Here is a 26,115-nt window from a genome sequence, read left to right on the forward strand (position 1 = left end):
GGGAAGAAAACAGCATCACCATTTTTCAAGATTTGGTGCAATCGACTCTCAAGAAGCGTAAAGCCCTTAAACCTCTCATGGATTGGTTGAGACATCATAGGATTATCTACAGATGGACATTCCCTTTCGGATTATCCTTCCTACACGATGGTCGCCGCATCCATATCTCCTCATTTACAGATTTGGACAAAGCATACGATCTTCTCCAGATACCTCCACTACCCATAACTAACTGGGACATGGCCCAGAATCTGAACTCTCTTCCTGACCTCCCAAAGATGATCCCCTGGGAGTCCCAACGCACCCCAAACCCCTAAAGAAGCAGAAGAAGAGACTCTTTTTCCACCCCCAAACGCCTGTCCATGGGGAATAAGTAACCTGCACTGCTTTCTCCCCTCTAGGTTCGGGAGACCAAGAATGGTCAGATGGGACTTATTTCCTCTGAGTTATTGTTCCAAAGTTCGTGCTGTGACTGCAAGCTATTTACTGGGGGGAGAGCCTGGCTTGCTTTTTATCCAAGCCTCGCTCTCCACCTGGTGATAGATGTAGAGACAGTAGGGATTTCTCCCCGGAGTTTTCCCATCTGCTTTAAGGTCAGGCCAGTCATGTTATTGCTGATCAACTCTTGTATTGTTCTAATAACCCCCCCATCTGCTTATGCTCTTTTACACATCAGGTGCTGGGTGAAGTTCTCTTACTCACTCGCCTATACACCTAAACACTATACATCAACCTCTCCACCGGATGACTGTAGATTAAATACCCTTCCTTCCCCTACCCCTTTTATGCTATAAAGGGCCATATGTTAGAAGCATTTCTAGTCACTGTACTGACCCCCACTTTCTCTATACCACCAACACAAGAGCCATTAGGCTCCAGTATGTTTGCTAATGTAGAGGGAAGTGCTACTGGGTATGCTACCCTACCCCCCCTCTACGTATATTATGTTACCTTCTCAGAAAGGCATAACTGATATAACGTACCTTGTTTGGATGATATCCATCCACCCTTTATCTCCATTTAATGTTTTGTTTTATGTTTCACTTTGTTCTTATTCTGACAGGTACTCAAGATATAATCTACTGCTCTTTCAACTGTGTAAGGGGGGATCCCCGCAGGGAAAGAAAGCTTATGAACGGGACTACTGAGAAATCCTGATGTCCCCAGGCTCTCCTCGTGGCTGCACTCACCTCCTTACGGTGTATCTGGTTTGTCAATTTTTCCCTAGCCTTACCACGCATAGACCTTCTCTGCCCAAAAAGTTATGGCAGACTTTAAACTAGCATCCTATAATGTTAAGGGACTGAGATCCCCTTCTAAAAGAAGCCAGATCTTCTCTCTCCTGCACAAAGATAAATGTTCAGTGGTCTTTCTTCAGGAGACACACTTCAAACACAATAATTATCCCAACCTTTCTTTCTCTAAATTCCCCTATTGGTACCACTGTGGGGCCGGAGGTTTAGCCTCGAGGGGGGTCAGTATAGGCTTCTGCAGAGGCCTCCCTTTTCAATATAAGTCTCATATACAAGACTCAGATGGTCGTTACTTGATCCTTAAAGGACAGGTGGGACAATCTTTATTCACGTTTGTAAATGCTTAGCTGGCTTATCCCCATTTTCTCTCTAATAGAACAACACAGAGAAGGTTTTCTAATTGTCGCTGGGGATTTTAATGTAGCTTTCAATCCTTTAATTGATACATCCTCAAAAAAATCCCCTGTTTCAGCAAAGACTCTTAGATTGTTGCATTCAAAATTACACAACCTGGGAATGGCGTTGTCATAATCCTGACTCAATTGACTACTCCTTTTACTCTTCTGCAAATAACTCCTACAGCAGAATTGATTATATTTTGGTCCCTAAAGAGAAATTACAATTCTGCTCACTGCCTAAAATAGGAGACATCACCCTGTCAGACCACTCCCCGGTCTTCTGTAATATATGTCCGGACCAAAAAAATGCCAGGCAATTGAATTGGAAATTCAATTAGTCTTTGCTGAACAATGCCAAACACACTGCCCAAATTTCCTCCTATTTAGAGGAATATTTCTTAACCAACAATACGCCGGAAGTGCCTCCCCGAGTTCTCTGGGATGCTCACAAGGCCTATATCCGAGGCAGGTTGATCAGTCTTTGCTCTTTTCTTAAGAAAGAATCGGAAAAAAGACTCAACACTTTGCTATCACAAATTCACCAGGCAGAAAAAGCACATAAGCAGTCTTTGATGGCACAACAATTAGCGGAACTTTCTTCTCTTAGAACTCAATTGAAAAATCTTCTGAATGAGCGCTCAGCCAAATTTTTCATGTCCGCTCAACAGAAGATGTTTGCTCATGGCAACAAAGCATCTAAATATGTTATGAGCCAAATCAAACAGAGGAGAAACTCCCGCTATGTTTAATCCATTAAATCCCCCAAGGAGTCCAACTCTTCAAAGCAGAGGAAATTGCGGAACAGTTTCGATTATTCTATAAGTCCCTATACAATCTCCCTAGCTCGGACTTCCCTAACCCCTCCTCTAGTAGAGAGTCCAATATTAGCTCTTTTCTGGAGACTCTTGACTTCCCTACATTAAATCAAGCACAACAAGAAGCCCTGATTAAACCGTTCACTATCCCTGAACTGACCACTGCTATTAAGTCTACCCCTAAAGGCAAGTGCCCTGGCCCTGACGGTCTCCCCATAACTTATTATTTGGCCTTTAAAAATATCCTATTGCCCCACTTACTCCCCGTCTGCAACCTAACGAGGGCTAACCATCCACTTTCCTCTGAAATGACTAAAGCAGTCATAACGATAATCCCCAAAGAGGGCAAAGATCCCACGACTTGCTCTAATTATCTCCCAATCTCCTTACTTAATATTGAAAGCTTTTAGCCAAGATGTTAGCCTCTAGGCTACAAAACCTGCTTCCTGAGTTAGTCCACCCAGATCAAATTGGCTTTGTCAAAGGCCGTGAAGGCAAAGATAATACTACAAAAATATTAGATGCCCTCTTTTTCGCCTCTCACAAATCCATTCCCCTGGTCTTGCTGGGCACGGACGCCGAGAAAGCATTTGATAGAAATGACTGGACCTATATCAGACAAGCCTTATCTAAATTCCAAATACCGGAACAATACATCAATTCTATATTTTCCATGTACAGTTGCTCCTCGGCGTCCGTGTCAGTCAATGGGCTTCTCTCCTCCCATTTCCCCAATAGAAGTGGGACGAGACAGGGATGCCCCCTTTCCCCTCTTATTTTCGTCCTAGTAATGGAATCCCTGCTGCAAGCCCTCAGACAAAATAGGGATATTAGGGGTTTGAAAGTGGGGCCTCGTGAATTTAAATTGGCTGCCTTTGCTGATGATTTATTAATCATCACCACTAACCCACAGAGTTCCATGCCCAAGATTCTATCAACACTTAGCCTTTTTGGTTCCTTTTCTAATTTTAAAGTTAACCCATCCAAATCCCAGATTTTACATATGGGCCTCCACTCTGCCAGCCTCTGCTCCCTCCAAATAGATTCCCCTTTTAATTGGCAAACCCAACAACTAACCTACCTGGGGATCAAAATATCTCCTCACTTACCCGAGTTATTTCAATTAAATTACAAGCCCCTCCTAGCATCTATGACAGCTCAGATGGACTCTATAGACTCTCCATACCTTTCCTGGTTTGGAAGAAAGAACATCTTTATGTCATTGATCATGCCAAAACTCACATATATGATGCAAGTTCTCCCTATTGATATCCCCAATTCCTACTTTACATCCCTGAATAAACATATCCACAAATTTATTTGGCAAGGTAAGAACCCACGTATCTCCTTTGACACTCTGACTAAACCTAAGGCTAGTGGGGGTATAGGCCTTCCGGACCCTAAGTCCTATATGGTTGCTATTCAGCTCTCTAGGGCCATAGATTGGATTAGAAAACCTCCCCATAAATCCTGGCTCTTACTGGAGACTGCTCTTCTCCCTTCCTCACCCCGGGCCCTCTTGCTGGCCGACAGACCACCCCCGGCCCTAAACTCAATACCAAACCCTCTTATACGTAGCACTTTAAGGGTCTGGGGCGGTTTCTTGTCCAGTTGTGGGGCCCCACTACCTCTCAGTTCACTCTTGCTTATCAGAGATATCATTGACTTAAAGAGCTGAGAGAGAGTTGTCCGCTTCTTATAAGGGCCTCAGAGAGCCCCATATCTCAATTTCTAGACCCTGAGGGATGTATACTTCCTGACCCTGAATTATGCAAAATCCTCGGTACACAGATCCACAACCCCACCTTGTTGCGTTTCCTTAAGACAGAATTACTGATTAGGGTTAAAAGCCCCCCCCCCCCCCTCCAGAAGGAACAAAATGGTTTGTGTAGTACGAGATATCCACTTAAACCTATCTCGACGATCTACAAATGTCTGAAGTCTCCTACCTCTGCCATTAAGCCTGCAATAGTGGGCATATGGGAAAAAGACCTCCAACGGTCTTTGACACCTCCAGAGATTTCTAGATGATTAATCTTCCCTCATAAAATATCTAGATGCATACGTATCCAAGAAAATAGCTATAAGATCCTTATGTATTGGTATAAGACTCCAGACAAAACTTGCAGATATAGCAAAGATGCCTCTGATCTGTGTTGGAGATGCCACAAAGCTAAAGGTTCCTTTTTGCATATTTGGTGGTCATGTGACATGATCAATGCTTGGTGGCACACGATTACTCAGTTATGTAATCAGATATGTTTGACATCCCGTCCCTGCTCTCCTGATCTGACTTTGCTATCATTGGGGTTGGAAGGCATGGACCCATATAAAACATCCCTCTTTACCCTCCTGTTGGCTGCCGCTAGACTGCTCCTGCCGACTCATTGGTTGTCTTCCAATATCCCTAGTATTGAACATTGGACCAATAAAGTCGACCAAATATATAGACTAGAGGAAATTTCCCATTGTGAATTACACTCTAGACCTTCTTTCTTAAAAACCTGGTCACCATGGAAACTATATAGGAACTTTGATTCGAAACAGAGATCAATACTTGTCCCTTACCTTTTCCCCAATGCCACTCCCCTTCAAATTCCCATATGGGTACTCACTTTCTTACCCCCCCTCCCCTCCCCCCTCCCTAGCCCACACGCTCACGCTACTTGAAATAAGACCTTTCTCCTATGAGTCCACGCTCATTTTGACTTATTCATAAATCTTTTCTTGCTGATACCTGTCATGTTGGGCCTAACCGCCCTTTAGTTGTTTACACTTGTGACATCTTATGAATAATGATGATTGCTCCTTCTTTTATGTCACATGTACTGTTGTATATTTTACCCTTGCGAAAATGTATACTGCTTTGAAAAACTGAAAACAATAATAAAAAAAAAATAATTGCAGAATTTGCCCCATAAGACGCACTGCTATTCCCCCCCACACTTTTTTTTTGGGGGGGGGGTGCGTCTTATAGGGCAAAAAATACGGTACATATTTTTTGTGGGAATTTTTGTCATTGATCCCCCTCTATTATGTCACTGTCCATGTTGAGGGACTATTTGTGCACTTTTAGTAAGTATTTGGTGGCTGCAAATATGACCTGAAGGTTTTCCAGGTTCGCCTGCTAATAAAATGAATGGGGCCCGCCGCAAACTTGCTGTTTGCGAACATTTGATTGTGTTTGCGAACCGTCCCGGCCGATGTTCGTCCATCACTAGTGCTGACGTGAACTCTAAGAGAGGCCTGAGGACTGTCCCACCTTCTACTCAATGTACGTGAGTACTCACATACGTAATACATTTTGCATACATACATCAGCAATTTAACCATTTGAAGTCAGCTTTTCTTTAGCATTTCCAAAAAGCAAAAATCCTGTAATCATTTCCATGAACAATCAGCACATTGCTGCCATATAATTTTTTTTATAAGGAAATATCCATGCACGGAATGTGAAATAAAATACTTCATGTCAGAAAATCTATTCTTATTTTCTTACATAGAACAAACAATTGCCTATGTAGTAATGATTGATCCAGGCCTGAACATATTATGTAACTGAAGAGTGCAATCATTGGGTGACTTCAGTTTGTTGTCGAGGCTGCTGTTTTTCAATCCTAATTCTGGTTCCTAATAAATCAAATCACAATAGGTTGATTAAAAAGGGCTTTTGTGCCTCAATGCACTGCTTTTTGAAGTATCCACAGGAAGATATTTTCATTTGCAGTTTTATTTCAGAATGACAATCAAAACCAAATTCCACTTACATTTCAGTTCCTACATTTTTTTTTGTGCATAACAGTCTGCTGATTGAGAAAATAATGCATGCATTTTTCATAATGTTCCCTCCCAGTGGTCTCTTTATTTCAATGTTATGAGTAGAGATGGTAGAATGGATTTGCCTGGTTTGAAATTTGCATGAACCCGAATGATAAATTTGCAGTGGATCAGAATGATCCGTATTTTGGTGAAAGGTAGAATTATTTAAATGGTTATTAACCTTTCAAAATACTTCACATAAATCAATAGTACGGACTACAGGTGAAAATAAAAAACTTTGTAAAATATATTTTCAGGGAAAATGCCTGTTTCTCCCCCTTCACCTCATAAACTAATATCTCGAGAGGTGAGAGACACTGTCAGCCTGCAGAAGGTTCAAAGGACATGCTTACTGTACATAGAAATGTATGGAGAGGGGAGATGTGAGGAGCAGTGAGCTGCTAGAGGGTGAAACTGGCATTCTTCTCTAATAAGGTATATTGAAAGGTTTGCTATATCTGTCTTAATTTATGACAAGCCATTTAAAAAGGTTACTGACCATTTAACCCTTTCTACCCTGGCAATTTTCTATTTTAGCGTCTCAGTTTTATACTCCTAATATTCCCGCAGCAATAACTTAAAAAAAATATATATAATTTTTTTTTCATTAACAAAGCCATTTTAGGGGTTGGTTTTTGTGGGACAAATTGTACTTTCTAATGGCATATTTTACTGTTGCATATATTGTAGTGGGAAGTTGTAAAAAAAAAATTCCAAATGGGTTGGAATTGAAAAGAAAAAAGAAATCTGCCAGTTTTATCAGTTTTGTTTTTACAGCATTCCCTATGCGGTAAAATGGACCTGGTCCATTTATTCTCCAGGTTAATTCAATTACAGTGGCACCACTTTGTAATGGTTTTTCTTGTTTTACATAGTAACATAGTATATAAGGCCCGAAAAAAGACATCTGTCCATCCAGTTCAGCCTGTCATCCTGCAAGTTGATCCGGAGGAAGGCAAAGAAAAAAACAACAACTGTGGGGCAGAAGAAAAAATCCTTCCCGACTTCAATCAGGCAATCGGAATAACTCCCTGGATCAACAGCTTATCTCTAGTAGCTATAGCCTGTAATATTATTACATTCCAGAATTTTCTTGGGGCTCTTTTCACTCTTTTAGTGAATTCACCATCACCACCTCCGCAGGCAGAGAGTTCCATAGTCTCACTGCTCTTACCGTAAAGAATCCTCTTCTATGTTTGTGTACAAAACTTCTTTCCTCCAGACGCATTGGATGTCCCCTCGTCACAGTCACCGTCCTGGGAATGAATAGATGATAGGAGAGATCTCTGTACTGAGCCCTGATATATTTATAGATCTCCCCTTAGTTGTCTTTTTTCTCAAGTGAATAACCCTCATTTTGATAATCTTTAGGGTACTGTAGTCCACTCATTCCAATTATTATGGGCACTTCTATAAACTCTCTCCAGCTTTGGAAGAAAAAAAAATATTCTTTCTTTGCATCACCATAGTCTTCACCCCTATAACTGAGCTGTGTGAGGGTTTAATTTTTGTTGGGTAATCTGTAAATCTGTACCGTTCATTGATACTATTTTAGGGTGTATATGATTCTGGATGTGGCGATGAAAAAAAAAATATTTAAAATTTTTTAATAGTCCCCCTAGGGAACTTGAACATGCGATTATCAGATAGCTTCTGTCATAGACTACAATAAATTAGCATTGAAGTATCCCAAAATGTTGCTATGTTCCTTGTGAGTATGATGTGAGAGTAATAAGGTCATTGCTAATATTATACTTATATAAGTCATATAACATGAATGATTATATATATATATATATATATATATATATATATATATATATATATATATTTACAGTTGCAAGAAAAAGTATGTGAACCCTTTGGAATGATATGGATTTCTGCACAAATTGGTCATAAAATGTGATCTGATCTTCATCTAAGTCGCAACAATAGACAATCCCAGTCTGCTTAAACTAATAACACACAAAGAATTAAATGTTACCATGTTTTTATTGAGCACACCATGTAAACATTCATAGTGCAGGTGGAAAAAGTGTGTGAACCCCTAGACTAATGACATCTCCAAGAGCTAATTGGAGTGATGTGTCAGCCAACTGGAGTCCAATCAATGAGATGAGATTGGAGGTGTAGGTTACAGCTGCCCTGCCCTATAAAAAAACACACACCAGTTCTGGCTTGCTTTTCACAAAAAACATTGCCTGATGTGAATTATGCCTACAATTAAGAATTGTTGACTTGCATAAAGCTGGAAAGGGTTATACAAGTATCTCCAAAAGCCTTGCTGTTCATCAGTCCACGGTAAGACAAATTGTCTATAAATGGAGAAAGTTCAGCCCTGGCGCTACTCTCCCTAGGTGTGGCCGTTCTGTAAAGATGACTGCAAGAGCACAGCGCAGGCTGCTCAATGAGGTGAAGAAGAATACTAGAGTGTCAGCTAAAGACATACAAAAGTCTCTGGCATATGCTAACATCCCTGTTAGCGAATCTTCGATAAAACACTAAAAAAGAATGGATTTCATGGGAGGATACCACAGAGGAAAACATTGCTGCACATTTACAGTTTGCACAAGAGCACCTGGATGTTCCACAGCAGTACTGGCAAAATATTCTGTGGACAGATGAAACCAAAGTTGAGTTGTTTGGAAGAAACACACAACACTATGTGTGGGGGAAAAGAGGCACAGCACACCAACATCAAAACCTCATCCCAACTGTGAAGTATTGTTGGTGTGTCATCATGGTTTGTGGCTGATTTGCTGCGTCAGGGCCTGGACAGATTGCTATTATCGAAGGAAAAATGATTTCCCAAGTTTATCAAGACATTTTGCAGGAGAACTTAAGGCCATCTGTCCAGTAGCTGAAGATGGGTGTTGCAACAGGATAACGACCAAAAGCATATAAGTAAATCAACAACAGAATGGCTTAAACAGAAGAAAATACACCTTCTGGAGTGGCCCAGTCAGAGTCCTGACCTCAACCCGATTGAGATGCTGTGGCATGACCTCAAGAAAGTGATTCACACCAGACATCCCAAGAATATTGCTGAACTGAAACCGTTCTGTAAAGAGGAATGGTCAAGAATTACTCCTGACCATTGTGCACGTCTGATCTGCAACTACAGGAAACGTTTGGTTGAAGTTATTGCTGCCAAAGGAGCTTCAACCAGTTATTAAATCCAAGGGTTCACATACTTTTTCCACCTGCACTGTGAATGTTTACATGGTGTGTTCAATAAAAACATGGTAACATTTAATTCTTTGTGTTATTAGTTTAAGCAGACTGTGATTGTCTATTGTTGTGACTTAGATGAAGATCAGATCACAGTTTATGACCAATTTGTGCAGAATTCCATATCATTCCAAAGGGTTCACATACTTTTTCTAGCAACTGTGTATATATATATATATATATATATATATATATATATATATATATTTCTTATAGATGACAATATGTATATCCTTATAAGGTGTTATCATGTATTCCACTGTTTCATTTCAACTTGGCTTAAGAACACATTCTGAAGGCCATCTGTAATTGTATTGTAACATGAATACTTGTAAGGATAAAGGAGTATTTCACTAAATTTGGAACACAATGAAGAAGGTTGATAAATATGGAGTGTGAACAGATATGTGACAATGTTCTCAGAGATTCTGGGAAATATTTTCTACATAATGGGTCCAGGTGGTCGGTGTACATGTCCAAATTGAATACAGTTCTTGAGGATTGACTATTTACCTAGATACTTGTCCAAATGAACTTTTACCCAGTTTTCAGACTACAAGATATTGCCAATATGTTATCATGTGCAATTATGTAATGTGCCACGTTTTGAAGTATTGTAACCGCCCTGAGACACCCAGTTACTCCCATTATTCTATTGCTCACTCCCATACAATATTGAAAAAAATAACGTAACACAGCACTACCTTCTGAGTTGTCTCAGTTAGTCAATTTGGTGGCGGTGCCTGTGGTGTCGGATACTAGCCTCTAGGGATCCCAAGATGTAGAAATAGAAGAAAAAAAATGGCTATCCAACTTCTCAAATCAAGTCTGTGTTTATTTTTCACCCAGCGTGCAACGTTTTGACTCCACTGAGTTTTTATCAAGCATAGTGTGATACAATAAATTAACAGAATATATACACATCCCCTAAAATTTATTGGGTGGGAGGTCTATCCCTAGGGTGCCTCCCCCTTTCCAATTAAGTGACATGACACCACATGTCCTGACAAAAGTGTCATCACGAACACATAATACTGACAAAACATTAACCAATGTTAAACATATAATCCACTTACTCAGGGCTGAAGGAGACCATACAGAGGCTCACGTGTATGGCCGCACTAGTAGGCATCTCCCCTCCACGTGCATTTGCGTGGGAGGAGTTTTCGGCAACAGCGCTAGAGAGGCTTACGGCCAAAGCGCTGAAAGACTTCCAGTTGCATCACCCGCAAAGAGTTCAGTTGCTACCAAACCCCACTCTCATATACAGTAATGTATTGGGAAACGGGAGATATTGTAGCAGCTGGCCTGAAGTCATATTTCCACTTGTGCATTCCATGGTACTAACACCCTACTTATCGACAAGGGAATCATTTATCCAATCATGAAAAATGTAATACAGGACTCAATCATTAATGATAAACTGGTTGATGTAACAAGGGAGTAATGTAGCTTTACCACTATATGAAGTTAGGACAGTATTTTGAGGGGAACAAATGGAATTGCAATTAGCGTGATATTACGTGGGTAGGTCAGAAGACTGCTGAGGGGCATTAGATATACCGTGGCAAATAATTAAAGTAGTAACTCGCCCAACCATTCATACTAAGGGACCATACATATAAGCCCCATCATACAGTCACCTAAGTCCAGGGTGGTGGGGCTATCAGTCCATATATTACCTTTCACTCTAAGGTAGTGTCGCTCGGCATAGCCTCTATCCCCATCCCTGGAGAGAGGTGCATCCCCATTCTCACCCCTGTTTATAATAGGTCCGTATTTCGGCCATTAGTTGGTTCATGGGTGTCACCAAATATTTCTAGATGTAACTACGTCAAATGGTGCCTTAAATACTAACTAAGCAGAATCCGACATCATACCCTACTAGGCCAAAACATGGCCATTAATCTAAAGAGTATCAAAATACCAGTTCAAGCACTTCATATTGGTAGCTAAAGACAATTATGCCCAACCTTATGTTGTATTCATCCAGTTGTCAAATAATGATATAAGATCAATAAATTAATCATTGGTGTGGGTGTCCAGATCCTTGAGGAAGCAAGTCCTTGTATACCCATGATACCCACACCAATGATAAGGTATGTCATGATTAACGACTAATATTTAACTGCCCGAAATGCCTAGACTTTTGGTGTCATGAATATGCTTTTACCGCTAAAGAAATAAAGATATAGTTTTTATGATAGAAATTGTCTATTTTTGTCCACAATTACGGACAAGAATAGGACATGCTCTATCTTTTTTGCAGGGCCACGGAACGTAACTACAGATGAGGACATCACACGGTGTGCTCTCCACTTCTTTTGCAGCTTCATTGAAATGAGTGGGTCCGCACCCGTTCTGCAAAATTGTGTTGAGCAACCTTGTGCTTCAAGTTCGGAATACAAGGTTCGGGTTATCTAAGAATTTGTTATGGATTCCGCTACCACGGAACATACCTTATACCTTATGGTCCGTGGCAGCAAAATACATAACAGAATTCTTAGATATGCAAGTAAGTAAAAATGGTAGGGGGCACTCCACTATCTGATGCCAAAAGGACAACGAAAGTAGCAAATGGTACAAATTTATAGAATTTATTGGATAAAATAGTGCAGTGCTGTGGTCCACTATTATAAATACAATGGTGGATCACTTTAAAAACAAGCAGAGCAATGGAACATCCTGGTTAGTCCGGGTTAACACATCACAGTGTCCCTTCTTTTCATCCACCAGAAGAGAAAAATAAAGGAAAAGCTGATCTTGTATTTTAAGCATCTGTTATGCACATTTCCCTGCTGTTTTCGCCATTTCCATGCCATCTAAGATCCTTGGTTTTACACAAAAAAAAAAGGGGGATCAATGACAAAAATTCCCACAAAAAATATGTATTTTAATCATGGGCCATTTTTATGTGTCTTAATTTAAAGGGAAATTCTCAAAAATGTGCCCTGTTGGAGCCTAATATTTTTTTATTTTAGGCCAAGGGAGTACGGGCCCTAAAAATTAGGTATTCACCTGACATAAAAACAATAGTGATTATGTGGCTCGAGGTACATTATGCAGTTACTGAATAACAATTTTACTGTAGCCCACTGGAGTACAGGCCTCAAACATTAGGCATTCACCGTACAGAAAAGATTGAATGATTCTGTCGCTGGAGGTATATCAGATGGTCATTGGATATCAATTTTACTGCAGACCAATGGAGTAAAGACTCAAAATATGAGGCATTCACTGTACAGAAAAGATCAAGTGATTATATGGCTGGAGGTATATTAGGCAGTCATTGGATATCAATTTTACTGCAAGCCAGTGGACTACAAGGCCCAAACATTAGGCATTCACCATACAAGCAAAGAGCAAGTGATTATATGGCTAGAGGTATATTAGGCGGTCACTGTATAACAATTTTACTGTGGGTAAGTTAGATTATAGGCCCCAAAAATTATGCATTCATCGTACAGAAAAAATCAAGTGATTATGTGGCTGGAGGTATATGTTAATTGATATCAATTTTACTGCAGGCCAGTACAAATACATATGTTTAAAAGAACAAAAAATATTAATTTGAATTAAAAACATGGCTAACGAACTTCCCCCTCTTGAATAAACCCCAAATGATAATAGGTGAAATTCGATAACACGTGGTCGTCACAGGTGTTGAATTCCTCCGAGGCTCAAACATTAGGCATTCACCGGACAGAAAAGATCAAGTGATTATGTGGCTGGAGGTATATTATACGGTCAATGGATATCAATTTTACTGCAGGCCAGTGGAGTACAGGCCCCAAAAACTATGCATTCACTGTATAGAAAAGAACAAGTGATTATGTGGCTAGAGGTACATTAGGCGGTCACCGTATAACAATTTTACTGTTAGCCAGTACAAATACATGTCAAACACATATGTTTAAAATAATTTGGATTAAAAACTTGGCTAACGAAACCCCACCTCTTGAATAAACCCCAAATAATAATAGGTGAAATTTGATAGCACGTGTTTGTCATAGGCGCTGAATTCCTCTGAGGCCCCAACATTTAGGTGTTCACCTTACAGAGAATATCAAGTGATTATTTGGCTGGATGTATATTAGACAGTCATTGGATACCAATTTTACTGCAGGCAAGTGGACTATAGGCCCCAAACATTAGGCATTTACTGTACAGGTCACAGGTGTTCAATTCCTCCCAAAGGCTTGATCAAAGACACAACGCAATGCATGCTCCAGAAAGAAGGCATAAGGTACGATGTCACTGATAGCGCCCTGGCTGCGACTGACCAGTTTGGTGATCTCATCAAATGGCCGCAGAAGTCTACATCCGTCGCGCATGAGCAGCCACTGGCACAGTGAAAAGAAACCAAGCTCCCCAGAACCTGTCCTGCTGCAGAGTTCGTACAGGTAACATAGTAACATAGCACATAACATAGTAACATAGTACATAAAGTCGAAAAAAGACATTTGTCCTTCAAGTTCGGCCTGTCATCCTGCAAAGCTAGTCATTAACGGCACATTGCTGCTGGAGAAGCCTATCAAGCATGTGAAAGGTGGAGTTCCGGCGTGTTGGGCTGTCACAAATCAGACGTCTGAGGGGCAGGTGGTGTCACCGCTGAACATCAGAAAGGTGAGCCATGACCATGTAAGATCTTCTAAAATGGGCAGAGATTTTCCTGGCCTGCCACATTCTGCACCCCGGGTTATTTGGCAATGAATCGCTGCACGGCTAAGTTCAGGCACATATGTCATTTTGCCCTGTTTCAGCACACTCAGCAGATTGTCACTGTTGCTCACCAGTTTACCAACTGTCAAATTGAGCGGTGTTAGCCTCTGATCAGCTGGTGACCGCTGAGCTTAAAGCAGTACAGGACCAGTGTGACTTTTAGCTTCCAGGCACAACACCTACAGCACAGCTTGGCCATTTCTCACCTGGAACGTCAGATAGGTTCTGGGGAGCTTGGGGGGTGCAGAGGAAGAGGCGGTACCAATAAAAAAGGAGGAGTCAGCCGAGGAGGAGACTGTGGATGGAGTAGGAGGAGAAGAAGAGGCAGGCCTGCATGCAATCCGTGGCGGTAACACCAAATCCACACGGGTGCCACGGGTTGCATGCTTGACAGCCGTCAGAAGATTCACCCAGTGGGCAGTAAAAGTTATGAACCTTCCCTGCTCGTGTTTGCTAGACCACGTGTCTGTGGTTAGATGTATCTTGGCACCGACATTGTGTGCCAGAGATACATTCCCTTGCCGCTGAACATGGCCATATGGCTCTGGGATGCCCTTCTGGGAGAAATATTTCCTTCCCGAGGACCTTCCATTGCGGTGTTCCAATGGCCACACACAAATTTTCTAATGCCCTTTGAGGTCACCAGTTTATATGGCAGTAGTTGGCGGGCTAGCAGTTTCAACAAACCAGCGGTCAGCCATTGGGCAAGAGGGTTAACCGGCATCATCAACTTTTTACGTTTGAGCATTTGTGTCATGGAAGCCTGCCTTTTGCCAAAAAAACGCAATGACGGCACGGTGGAAGGTGGAGTGGAGGACAAATGGGAGGAGAAAGGAGAAGGAGAAGAGGCAGGACGTGGAGCACCAGGAGTGTGGTTTTGTGGGTTCTGACGGTGTTGCTCCCACTGGGCTTGGTGATGGGAGGCCATCTGCCTTCTTAAGGTGGTCGTCCCTATGTGAGTGCTGGGCTTACCGCGACTTATGCGTTGACAGCACAGGCTGGAGATGGCAACACTATTGTCAGCAGCTGACACGTTAAAAAAAGCCCACACTGCGGAGCCATGTGCCGGCGTCCTGGGAGCACCAGATGTGACCGTGCATGGTGGATGGCTCGCTCCAGATACATTTGCAGTCTGCTTTTTGCCTCCTGTGCACTGCGATTTCTGCCTGCTTCTCCTCCTTCTACCCCCTATATGCTGCTCTGTCTCTCCCTCTGAACTCTCATCCTCTTCCTCTCTTGTGGGCACCCATGTAACATCCTTTGACACATCATCATCGTCACATTCACCACCACTTACATTAGAGATCTCGGAGTAGGCAGCAACAGCGGGGACCTCCGTCCTTGAGATGATCTGGGTACTGTCATCAGACTGCTGCCTGGCAGCCGATGATACCTCCTTTTCCTCATCCGATGCCAAGAATAGCTGAGCATTAGTAAGGTCTGTGAATGGATGGGGAAAAATTTGTGGTTAGATGCTAAATATATGCTAAATAAACAAAGATTTGCTCACGGTTGCTTTCTGCAATGTTTCCTTGCACTGAAATGTGAATTTTTAAAAGCTTTTTTTTTTATACTGCTGGAAGGCTGTTCCGGCAGAGAACAGTTTGCCAGACACATCTTGATCCAGCATTGCCGGATGTTTTGACCACTGACTATAATGAGGTCCAACAGAGATCTGGCTGTTGACTGGTAAATATATTTACTCATTCGAGATTTACCGGGTAACACCCGGATCCCTGCCAGACCTCATTATAGTCAATAGTACCAGAGGGTATTTTGGTAACATTGGCTACTCCGGATCTAGATAGCTTGGGCAAGCTGTTGTGGCAGAGAAACAAGCCTTATATTGTGGCTTTAAGATTATTAAACCCATATGCTTTTTAACGGCGGTCACTAAGGGCCTTAGGCTGGGCTGCTGCCTTTTCACAGTGGCCCAGTCTAATCATTGCATGTGTCCCACGTGCAGCGGAGAATGGGGGCTTGGCTCCCAAATGAGAGCTGCGCTCCTGAACTAACAGCCTGGACTGGGAGGAGTCAATTTCAGTATAGCACTGACATTAAACGGCAATGCACTATAGGGATTGTGCATTGTATCAAAAGATTGCCTGTGATAGTCCTGTTGTGGAACTATTAATTGGTTAAAAAAAAGTTTCAAAAAAAAGATTCAAAAGTGTTATTTAACCAAAAATGATACCAATGAATACTACAAGTCGTCCCACAAAAATAAAGCCCTCACACAGCTCCATAGGAAAAAAAAAAAGGAAAAAAGTTATGGGTCTTGGGATGCTGCTATGTAAAAAGATTTTCTTCTTTTAAAAAAAAGGGGGTTTATTTGACAAAAGTAGCAAAATGTAAAAAAAAAAAAGCTACATGCATTTGGTATCACTGTAATCATACTAATCCAGAAAATAAAGATATTATATTATTTATGCCAAGAAATCAAAACCACAAAATATATAATGCAAAAACTCAGTGGTAACGTTGCTGTTTTTTCTCATCTCCCTCCCTGAAAGAGTTGATAAAGTTAAATCAGAAAGTTATGTGTACCCCAAAATGGCACCATGAAAAACTACAACTTGTGCACTAAAAAAAACAAGCCCCCATACAGCTACATAGATTGAAAAATAAAAAAAAGTTATAGATCTTGGAAGGCTATGATAAAAAAAAGGAAGCCAAACACTTGGTCAGTAAGGCCCCATGCAGGCGTGTCACTAAGGGGTTATAAATAAGTCACAGTCTGAATAATGCCATACCAATATTTGCATTAATGCTGTACTGTGTTATACAGCTGAAAATCCAGATTGGAGCTTTAGATGAATGATTGATGCTCCTTACAAAGTATAATGTGTGGCACCTATTTTAGAGCAAGAATGACTGGCACTTATGTCTTTATTGAGATGTACTGATGAAATGCACTCATTATTCTGATCTTCCTTACTTCAATTAGTGAGCAACAGACACACTTACTGTCCCTGTTTGTGCATGAATAATTAAAAATATGAGACAGCTGGAGTCATTGAGTTACTGTCAAGATAAGAGAGTTGTACTATGAGGAACTCCAACATTAAATGAAAATAACATAAAAATAGTTACTGGTAAATGTCAGGACAAGTTGAGGAGGCTAAACTGTTCTCTTGTTCATAGTGTTGCTATAATTTGTAATACAAAGCATGCAGCTCTGGTGGGAGATGACTATGAAGAAGACATCAAAAGAAATATTACAGACAAAAAGGAGTCACCTTAAAATTTATTTTCTGATTTGTTTGCCCGTCTCTTCAGGGGCAGATTGATCATAGACCCTAATGTGATGATTCGTGTTGGGCTGTCCGACCCCTCCTCATGGCTGCTACATGAGTACATAACACATAGTGTTGACCGATTCAAGCTTCAGATCCACTTTTCCAAGAAAAATGTAAAGTCAAATGTCCTCATGTAACTAAAAACAGAAGACAAAAAAATAAAATAAAAAATGCTTAAAGAAAACGCTACCACACTCCACAACACAGCTTCTGGCAAAGTCCTCAGCTACCATAACACATAATCCCACAAAAATAAAGAATTATGCTGCATGTATCACCTAAAAAAAGGTACAACAATTATTTGCATAATCAAACAGACAAAAAGTTATGTCTTTCAAAGATGCATGTATAAAAAAAAAGACTGAAAATGGAGCTGTCAAGAAGGGGTGTGGGGGTAAATGACCCCATCTTTAACTGGTTAATAAAGCGAATTATAATTTTAAGTGCAATTAGTAAGGGCATATCACTATGACTTCTGATATGTAGTGGTCTGACTACTAGGATCAGGGCCATCTTTACCAAGGGGCAAAAGGGGCAGCTGCCCCGGGCCCAGTTGCTCCTGGGGGGCCCAAGGCAGCTGCCTCTCGAGCCCTGCTAGCTACTGCCCCGGGTGTCAAGCTGTCTGTGTACTTTAACGTTGTGATCTAGGACCTTAATGACATCATCACCATGTGACCAGTAACCTAGCAATTACTGGTCACATGGCTATGAGGTCATCACAGGTCCTATCAGGAGTGTTGCAGAAGTTAACTGTGGAGCTTTTTTGTGTGAAGATTACATCAGAAAAAGGTGACAGGGGCTGTTATGTTAATATACTGTAAAATACTGTATAGTGGGGTGCTGTATATTGTGTGGGGGCCTGTATACTGTGGGGGGCTGTATATTGTGTGGGACTGTATACTGTGTGGTGGGCTGTATACTGTGGGGGCCTGTATACTGTGTGGTGGGCTGTATACTGTGTGGTGGGCTGTATACTGTGTGGGGGGCCTGTATACTGTGTGGGGGCCTGTATACTGTGTGGGGGCCTGTATACTGTGTGGGGGCCTGTATAGTGTGGGGGGGCCTGTATAGTGTGGGGGGGGGGCTGTATAGTGTGGGGGGCTGTATATTGTGGAGTGCTATACTGCTGTACTGTATAGTGTGGGGGTCTGTATACTGTGGGTGCGGTATAAGGTGGAGTGCTATACTGCTGTACTGTATAGTGTGGGGGGCTGTATCGTGTATAGTTTGGGGTGCTGTATACAGTGAGGTGTTGTATACTGTGAGGTATTGTATACTGTGGGCTGCTATACTGCTCTACTATTTACTGTGGGGTACTGTATAGTGTGGGGTGCTATACTGCATACTGTGTGGTGCTGTATACTATAGGGTGCTATACTGCATAATGTGGGGTGCTGCGGTGCACTGTAACACTAGGGCCGAGCCCCGGTCTCCTTCCTGCAGAGCGGTGCCCACTTCCAGCCTGAGCCCAGCTGCCCAGAACACTGATCCTGAGCCACTGGAGTCTTCAGAACTGGAAGTTTTTACAGTCATTCACTGTACTCTACCAGGTGTGTGGATTTTTTGTGTGTGTGTTGTGGTGGAGGGCGTGATTGCCTGCTAAGGTGTGGGAAGGCGGGATCCAGGGGGCCCAAGTAAATTTTTGCCCAGGGTCCAATCAATATTAAAGATGGCCCTGACTAGGATCCTATTGATACAGGAAATAAAAGGACCAAAATACTGGATTATTAATGCAGCACCTTCATTCCCTTGGTTCCACAGCCATCTGAAGCTGCAATGTAGCTTTACTCAAAGAAAGAAGTCAATGAGATTCCTGGAAGTCAGAACCCACTGATTAGGGGGCGGAGCTAGCGCCGGATGAAGATGGTCGCATAGCTCCGTGCTCTGTGAAGAGTTTCGTCCCTGACGCTAGGAATCATCAGCCTACAGAGACGGAGATGGTTAAGATAGGGAACAACAAGCATGTGGACACCCCTGCTCCCTCTAAAACTCAGATTGCAGGAGGTGAGATGGAGAAATTCCTAAAGAAAGCTGCCGCTACCGTGGCCGCCAGAGAACCCAAGATGGCGCCGACGCCGCAGGCCAAAGATCCGAAGTGCGCCCCTGCTCCATCGGAGGGTGAGAGCGATTCGGATGAAGTGCAAGCCAGCTCCGATCTCCCGGTCACAAGGAAATACCTAGACCGCGCTCTGAGTAGAATGATGGAGCCGATACTAGCGGAACTTACTGCCTGCAGGAGCGAAGTGAGACAAATAGGGGATCGGGTGGAGAGTCTGGAGAACCACCAAGCAGAAATCCTGAACCACCAGTCTGCTGTTACGGACTCTTTTCGTCGCTGCGCTCTCTATTTGAATGACCTCCACTGTTCCCTAGAGGACCAAGAAAACAGGGGGCGCCGGAACAACCTCAGATTCAGGGGTGTGCCAGAGTCGGTCACCTCAGGAGAGGTCTCGGCGTCCATTACCGAAATCAGCAGATCGCTGCTGGGGCCTGATTTTCCTCAGGAGATAATCATAGAGCGGGCACACAGGGCCCTCAGACCTAAGCCCAAGCCGGATGAGCCGCCCAGAGACATTATTTGCAAGTACCTGAACTTTCAAGTTAAATCAGCCATCCTGGAAGCCGCACGTGCCCACCCTGATCTGGCATTTGAAGGATCCAAAATAGAAGTTTTTCAGGACTTAGCTCTGTCAACATTAAAGAAGCGTAGAGCCCTTAAACCCTTAACGGATTGGTTACGCTCCAAAAAGGTGCTCTATCGCTGGTCTTTCCCTTTTGGTATATCCTTCTCATACGCAGGAAAGAGAGTGAACATCTCGTCTTATACAGAGCTCACATCTGCCTTTGAGATCCTGAACGTGCCGCATATGCGGATTGAGAATTGGGAACTTTTTAAAGACCTCGGCGCTTTACCTGAGATACCCAAAGTGGCTCCATTCGAGATACTACGCACGCCAAAGTCATCCCGTTCTAAGAAGAGGGGTCACCATCTCACCCCGAGAAGTCTCTCACAAGACCACTAGAGAGACCTGTTTGTATACAGTATAGTTGCCATAAGTAATCCTGTCTCTTTAACTTGCCTACCTCATTGCTAGGTTTTCATGCTTTCATTGTTAGCGGGATGTCTTTTAGCCTAAACCTTGGCGTTCAATGTTCCTTTAGTTCTTTAATGCATTATGACCTGATTCCGTCCTATCGTCGCATATCCTAGGGCGTTAAACGATCTCTTAAACAGTCTACAGACCAAGTAACCCCCACTAGATCTAGACATCAAGTATTATGTCTATGTTTGTACCCTATGTTTGTTTAATATGTTATGTTTTACTCCCCTTTTTTTCCCCCAACTCAAGGTACTTGACTAGCATGTCAGACAGGATCGTCTCTGCCACACGAGCGACACCAATAGTGCAAGAGATATTGGTCCATGATGGTTCCAATGCGTCTCCTGGGGGGAGGCCACAACGGCTCCAAGGTAAATTCGCACACACAGCAAATTATGGCTGACATCTCAGTGGCCTCTTACAATGTCAAGGGCTTTCACTCCCCATCTAAACGGAGCCAAGTCTTTGCCATTCTGAGAAAAGCCGAAGCGGGGGTGGTGTTTCTCCAGGAGACGCATCTACGTTTTAATCACTACCCAGACATGAGGTTTTCGCACTACTCCAACTGGTATCACTGTGGGAGTAACTCCTCAGCTTCCTGTGGAGTTAGTATAGGGTTCCAGAGGAGAATCCACTTCAAATTTGCCAGCCAGAGTTTAGATCCAGAGGGCAGATATATCCTTCTTAAGGGTTCTATAGGGCCACAAGTATACACCTTTGTCAACCTGTACGCCCCCAACACCAGCCAACCCCGTTGGTTTTCCGACATCTTTCCCATCATAGAGGCTTTTAAGTAGGGTATAGTAGTTGTTGGAGGTGACCTAAACGTCGCTCTCTGTCCTCAACTAGATATGTCCACACGTAAATCGTTTCACTCTAAAAGTTTCCTAAAAAGTGTTAGGAATACCCTTTGGGATCTGCACCTGGTTGATGCCTGGCGGTCCCTCAACCCGAATACTCTAGACTTCACATTTTTCTCCCCGGCACACAAAACTTACCACAGACTAGACTACCTGTTCATTTCTAAAGAACACTTACATCTGTGTAGGGAAGCATCCATCGGTGCCATTCACATCTCAGACCACTCTCCAATCTATCTCTCAGTTAAGGCCCCCAGATTGACACCCTCGTGCTTCAACTGGCGCTTAAATGAAACATTACTAGGATTCCAGGATTCGGTTGACCGGATTTCCAAGCAAATTGACGAATATTTCTCCCTCAACAAGAGTCCTAATGTATCGGCCAACACATTCTGGGATGCGCACAAACCTGTAGTTAGAGGGCATTTTATTAGCTTGGGCACGCACCTCAAGAGAGTGAGAGAAAGAGAAATAGATGACACTCTAAAAAATATTCCGATACATGAGTCAAGTCATAAAGCTCAACCCTCTGATGCTCTTTTCCAAAAACTATCTGAATATAGGGCAAAACTTAGATCCCTGTTAGCCACTAGAGCCGCTAAATATCACATGAGTTCGCAGCACAAATTTTTTGCCCATGGAGATAAGGCCACCAAATTTTTAATGAGCAGAATTAAGGGGAGGAGATCTACAAACTTTGTTCACCAACTTTCAACACAGGAAGGGACCCCCATCTTCTCAGTCGAACAGATTGCCGCTCAATTTTGTTCCTTTTATAATGACTTATATAACCTACCCTCATCAACAGCCCCTGAAGCTTCTGTGATATCTTCCTTTTTGGAAACAGCTAAACTCCCTAGAATTGACCCGGACCAGGAATCATGCCTTATAGCCCCCTTCTCCCTAACTGAGTTAAAGGATGCAATGAATCAAATGCCGACAGGGAAAAGTCCAGGCCCGGACGGCCAACCGTTGGCCTATTACAAAACGTTTCAGGCAATACTCCTCCCTCACCTTTTGGATGTGTGCAATCAGACTGTTAAGGGGATCCAACTATCGAGAGATATGACAGCGGCTCACATTACTCTCATTCCCAAAGAAGGGAAAGACACTAGATTGTGTTCTAATTACAGGCCCATCTCCCTCCTAAACATAGACCTCAAGCTCCTGGCCAAGATGCTAGCTAACAGACTTGCTATCATTCTTCCTCACCTTGTCCATGGAGATCAGGTAGGCTTCATCCGCAACAGAGAAGGGAAGGATAACACCACAAGGGTTATTAATACCCTCTGTCATGCTAAACGACTCTCCTTCCCTCTGCTTTTACTCAGCACGGATGCTGAAAAAGCATTCAATAGAGTCAACTGGTTATACCTAAGACAAGCTTTAGCGGGATTTGGCCTACCTGACCCCTACATCAAGGCAGTCTTCTCGATGTATGAAAAAGCTACAGCCTCAGTCCTAGTTAATGGCACCACATCACCTTCTTTTGCCATTAGAAACGGGACTCGCCAGGGCTGCCCCCTATCGCCTCTCTTATTCATCTTGGCCTTGGAGCCTCTCTTAGCGAACATAAGATTGAACCAGGAGATAGGGGGTCTATGTTTGGGAGGCAGGGAACAGAAAATCGCCGCCTTTGCGGACGATGTTCTCGTAATGACAACTAACCCAAAAACATCCCTCCCTAGACTCCAGACCCACCTTAAGGCGTATAGCTTAATGTCTGACTTTAAAATCAATGCCAATAAATCCTTAGTCCTTTGCCTAGGTATTCCCCAATCAACCCGACACCTTCTAATGAAGGACTCCCCATTTAACTGGTCATCTCCTAACATTACGTATCTAGGGATCAAAATTAGCCCAGACAGAGCTTTTCTCCCTTAACTATATTCCCTTGAGGAAGTCTATCTTCGATTCTATTGACAACCTGGCTCGAGCTAACCCAACTCTCTCTTGGTTTGGTCGAAAGAACCTCCTTTCCTCCTTGATACTTCCCAGACTTACATACCTGCAACAAGCTCTCCCCATCTCTATCCCCAAACATTACTATGTCTCGATAATGAGAAAATTTAGTTCCTTCATCTGGAATGGGAGGAAGGCGAGGCTCTCCTCCTCTCTTCTTATTAAGCCCAGAAATGCTGGAGGGATAGGCTTGCCAAGCCCTGAACTGTATGGGAAGGCTATTCTTCTCTCTCGCGCACTAGCTTGGCTGAGCCCTCCCCCATACTCTGTAGTGGCCCAGATAGAAATAGATATACTGAACATACCAGCTAGGGTGCTTCTACTGGGTCAGGAGACCGCTCTTCCTGGCCATATGTCCGCATATCCAATTATCGGGGCCACATTGGAAGCATGGAAGTGGCTATCACATACACACTGCTCCATCCCCTTCCCTTCGCCCACCTTGACAGTATCAGACGCACTGAACACGGCCCCCCCCCCCCACATTAAGGAATGCCACCTCACCAGGATTGTTGTCCTCTTCGATACCACTAATATCCTTAGCTCTCCCGACTGGAGAATGGATGGATTCTAGGGACATGAACGCTCTACTTAATCCTCACCCACGGGATTTTATTCCAGTAGCTTACTTTAGGGCTTACTTAAAGCAGCACATCAAAGTAGGGGACCTTCTTCGTCCCTTAGTCTGGATTGAAGCCTTGTCTGCCTCACAAACATTGCCCAGAAAGCTCACCTCTCGGCTGTACAGCAAACTACGCCTACCCCCTATGCTAGCTAAGCCCTCCTACGTCAGGCAATGGGAATTAGACCTCGGTACCACAATCCCCTTTGATTCTCTGCCTAGATTCCTTGACTCCCCCCACGGTGTCTCCCGCTGTGTCAGGATCCGGGAAAACAGCTATAAAATCCTCTCAAGGTGGTACAACACTCCGGATAAGACATCAAAATATGCTGGGTCGGCTTCTGGCACGTGCTGGAGATGCCTTGGGGAGAGAGGAACCTTCCTCCATGTTTGGTGGACCTGTCCTCCCATACAGAAGTGGTGGAGCGACATCTTCGCTACTGCAAATAAGGTTTGTGGAACAAAGTTCCAGCCCTCCCCGCAAATTGCCCTCCTCTCACTCCCCCAAGGTAACGGGAAGGCCAAGCCGCCATTTGTATTTACACAGATGATCCTAGCGGCCCGCCTTCAACTTCCTAAATTCTGGCTCCAGACTACAGTCCCAAGTTTAGATCAGTGGATGCAGAAAATTGATCAGATTCATAGATTTGAGGAACTTTCTTCATGGGAATCCTGTACACATATGGTCTTCCTCAAAAAATGGTCATTGTGGGCAATTTTCAGATCCCCCAAACCCTAGATTTCTCAATGGAATCCGCTGGAGGTTCTGACCCTATAGCTTCTGAACATAGATGTGCAAAATGTCCTAAACGTCACCCCGACTACATGTATCCCATGCAAAGGTTTTAAACTGCCTTATCGACAGGGTCTTATCATCTCTCTTGGTTTTAATTGATTGACTTTATAGATTCCTCACTCATTGGGAATGCTGTTTTTCTTTTGTCAATAGTGGTTGACGGTCTTGTCTATTTGTCTACTATGCTTAAAGGGAACCTGTCACTGGGATTTTGTGTATAGAGCTGAGGACATGGGTTGCTAGAAAGCCGCTAGCACATCTGCAATATCCAGTCCCCATAGCTCTGTGTGCTTTTATTGTGTAAAATAACTGATTTGACACATATGCAAATTAACCTGAGATGAGTCCTGTCCCTGACTCATCTCGCATACAGGACTCATCTCAGGTTAATTTGCATATGTATCAAATAGTTTTTTTTACACAATAAAAGCACACAGAGCTATGGGGACTGGGTATTGCGGATGTGCTGGCGGCCATCTAGCAACCCATGTCCTCAGCTCTATACACAAAATCCCGGTGACAGGTTCCCTTTAAAGCTGATCCTTTCCTGTATTTGACATGTACTTACTCTTGCAAAGTCGAGGCCTGCGAGCCTACACCTTGATACTATGTTCCTTTTGTTATATTGTATAACCTACAATAAAATATTAAATAAAAAAAATAATAAAAAAGAACCCACCGATCAGAAAGTGACACCATTTTTTATGAATGGAAAGCCATTTAACAAAGAGGAAACTCACTTCCAGGACCCCCATTCATTATCCAAACCAATGAGCTAAAAAAAAAAAAACAATGTCTCATTCCTATGAAGGTGCCATGTTCAGTCTTACTGGGACAAGCTGCTCATTTAAAGAAGAGTGTTATGCTCCATTCCACCTGAAGTGGCACAGCAGTGGAAAGGAACACTAAGGCCCCTTTCACACGGTCAAGTTTTCTGCACGGGTGCAATGCGCGAGGTGAACGCATTGCCCCGCACTGAATCCGGACCCATTAATTTCTATGGGGCTGTGCACACAAGCTGTGATTTTCACACATCACTTATGCGTTGCGTGAAAATCGCAGCATGCTCTATATTGTGCGTTTATCACGCACAAATGGGGCTGAGTGAAAATCGCAAGCATCCGCACGCAAGTGCGGATGCGGTGTGATTTTCACGCACGGTTGCTAGGAGATAATCGGGATGGAGACCCGATCATTAGTATTTTCCCTTATAACATGGTTATAAAGGGAAAATAAT

The sequence above is a fragment of the Bufo gargarizans genome, chromosome 4 (genome assembly GCF_014858855.1).
Source record: "Bufo gargarizans isolate SCDJY-AF-19 chromosome 4, ASM1485885v1, whole genome shotgun sequence".
Lineage (NCBI taxonomy): Eukaryota > Metazoa > Chordata > Amphibia > Anura > Bufonidae > Bufo > Bufo gargarizans.